Below are 3,021 nucleotides of genomic sequence, written 5' to 3'. Positions count from 1 at the left end.
ACAAGCTCAGTGGAGGGGGAGCCAGAGGCAAACCAGCTGGGTCAGCACCGGAGGGCCCCATTAGCACTCATGGCTCCTCAGGCCCAGGAGCTGAAGCACCACACCAGCCCTCCCCGGGCCACAACTCTGTCTCCACCCTCCAGTAGCCTGAGGTCCAGGCAGGTGGCCGGGCAAGTGCCTGAAAGTACAGGGAGGTGGGACGGGCAGAGAGGGCTGTCAGAGAAGAACCAGAGTGGTGCTGAAAAGGGCTGGAGGAGGCTGGGCTAGAATACGAAACAACGACACCAGAAACCAGAGGCCCATGGGAGGGCTGCCCTGGGCTCTCCCGGCCTGCTCACCCCTCAAGGTTCAGTTGGGGCGACTCAGGGCTGGCCTGGAGCCCAGCTCGTGTTGGATCCCTGGCTGCTGCCTCTGCTCCCCGCCCACTGGGTGGTCCCCAAGTCAAGGTGGTGAATGGGAAGTCAGTGCAGGGATGTTGTGGGGCTCTGGGACAAGGCTGAGTGGCTGACTTCGGAATAGTTTGTGGAGCTAATAAATAAAGTCAACATGATTGCTTCACCTACAGAGGCCCAGGAGTCACTGCGAATGAAGCCGGGCAAAGGAGTCCAGTGTCCTCTGCCAGCCAGGGGGCAGGGAGGCCCTGCTGTGGGTCTGTACCTTGACGACACTTGTTTTATTTGCTCTCACAGGAGCCCTGAGAGGAAATACGTATGTTTTGGTTTAAAGATGAGGACACCTTGGGCCCTCCCTGGTGGCACAAAGGGTTGAAGCACAGCACTACAAAGCTAGCCTTAGCCACTTCAGCACGAGTTCAATCCCCTGCCCCGGAGGTGACTCACATGGCGAGCCAGGCCTCTCCTGACCCGCCCGCTGCTCCCCTCAGCAGTGTACTTCGTCAATCTGCCTGTTCTGCTCCCCACCCTGTCTCTGGAGAGTGCTCTCACCATCCATGGCCTCTGGCCTGTATCCCAGTTCTGTATACATAAACAAATGTTTAAATTTTTTAAAAGATTTATTTATTTATTCATATAGAACTGGGGTACAAGCCAGAGATGTGGAGGGTGAGAGGATTCACCAGAGACAGAGCGGGGAGCAGAACAGGCAGATCGATGAAGTACACTGCTGAGGGGAGCAGCGGGCGGGTCAGGAGAGGTCTGCCTCGCCATGTGGTCACCTCCGGGGCAGGCGGGGATCGAACTCATGCAGAAGTGGCTTTAGCTTCTTAGTGCTGTGCTTTAACCCACTGCGTCACCAGGGAGGGCCCAATAAACAAATCTTTAAAAACAATAAATAAATATGAGGACACCCAAATTCATAGATGTCAAGTCACTTGGCCAAAGCCACATACACAACAAGGGAAAGAACAAGAGCTTGAACTCAGGTCCCTTCCACTGCCCTCCCACAGTGACCACCTTCAACCCACACACTTTGATCCAGGAAAGAACTCCAGGAGAAAGTGGCTCTACCCTGGTACCACCACTAGTCTGCAGGCGACGTGCCGGCATCAGGAGTGTGGCTACTGCCTGGTCCTTAGACCCTCAGTTCTGGCTCCCTTAAAGACCAACAAAGCTCTCTTCCCACAGGCACCATTGGGGGCTGCTGATGGTTGAGGCCTGTCATCTCTGCTGTCCTCAGAGCTCACCCTTTGGCTCAAAAACCTACTACCCACAGTTCCTCAGGAAACAGGCGCGATGGAGCTTCCAGGGATCCCTGAGAACCTGAGGCCCAATTCTCTGGCTCCCTGCGACCTCCCCCCACCCATAGCTTTTGGTTTATCCCATGACGCAAGCAGAACAAACCTAACCTCCCTTTCATACGTGCAAAATACCTGTTCTTACGTATCCTTCAGGGCCTAGTCAAACATTGAGGTTTTTCCTGTCTCCATCTCGTCTCCGAAGTGCGGGAGGTCCCCCAAAGAACCTTGCAATTATCCACCTACATGCCTCTAAAGAGGGACATTGCTGGGTGCTCTGAGTGCCCCACAGACCAAGCAGCAGAGAGACCCACTGAAGCTGGAGAGGGCAGGGAAGGTAGGGTTGAGGAAGGGAAGGTGGGGGGGTGAGGAGGGGAGGGCAGGGCCCAGAGGGGAGGGAGGAGGAGAGGATAGAAGGGAGGAGAAGAGGGCTAGGGTGGTAGGGTGAGGAGGGGAAGGTAGGGGAAGGGAGAGGAGGGAGGGCAGGTAGGTAGAGATGAGGAGGGGTGGGGCTAGAGAGGGGAAGGGAGAGAAGGAGGCTCCCCATCTGGTAAGGCCACTTCCCCAGTTTGCATCCTTCCAGGATTGTCCCTCAGCCGCTGGGGCAGACACCTACCTGCTGCCTCGGCCTTATCTCAGCGCCAGGCTTGGACCTGACTTAGCATTTTCTGCTGGTCTTGCCTTTGTTCTTAGAACACCCTTTCCTCTGCACTCCCCAGGTCCCGCCCCCTTATGGCTTCGGACTCCCATGAGGTCTTCTTTCCTTTGCTTCTCCCCCCTCAAAATGAACCCAGAGCTCAGTCCCAACCTCCTCCCGCTTTGTTCTCTGCTGCACATCCAGCAGCAAAGCCTGACAGACCTCAGACTTTGGGACAAGTCTAAAGCTGAAGTCAGTGTTTCTGCGGATAAACCTGCCTCTCTGCATTATGGTTCCAGCCTGCTTCTATTCCAGTCTGAGTTACTCTTCTCCCTTCTACCCACAGCAACCACTGTGATTTAAAAGAAAAAAAAAATCCACCTTAATGAGGAATAATTATATATAATAAACTGTATTTAAAATAAACTGTATTTATTTCATAATTTTTATACAGGCACACCCCAGAGATATTATGGGTTCGGTTCTAGACCACAGCAATAAAGCTGTTATCACAATAAAATGAGTGACATAAATTTTTTGGTTTTCCAGGGCATAAAAAGTTATGCTTCTGGGTCTTTCCTGGTGGCACAACAGGTTAAAGCACAGCACTAAGCAGCAAAAGCCACTTCAACATGAGTTTGATCCCCGCCCCAGAGGTGACCCACATGGTGAGGCAGACCTCTCCTGACCC

Source organism: Condylura cristata, unplaced genomic scaffold (assembly GCF_000260355.1).
Source record: "Condylura cristata isolate star-nosed mole 26May11 unplaced genomic scaffold, ConCri1.0 scaffold00015, whole genome shotgun sequence".
Classification (NCBI taxonomy): Eukaryota; Metazoa; Chordata; class Mammalia; order Eulipotyphla; family Talpidae; genus Condylura; species Condylura cristata.
Note: the sequence above shows the minus strand (reverse complement) of the source record.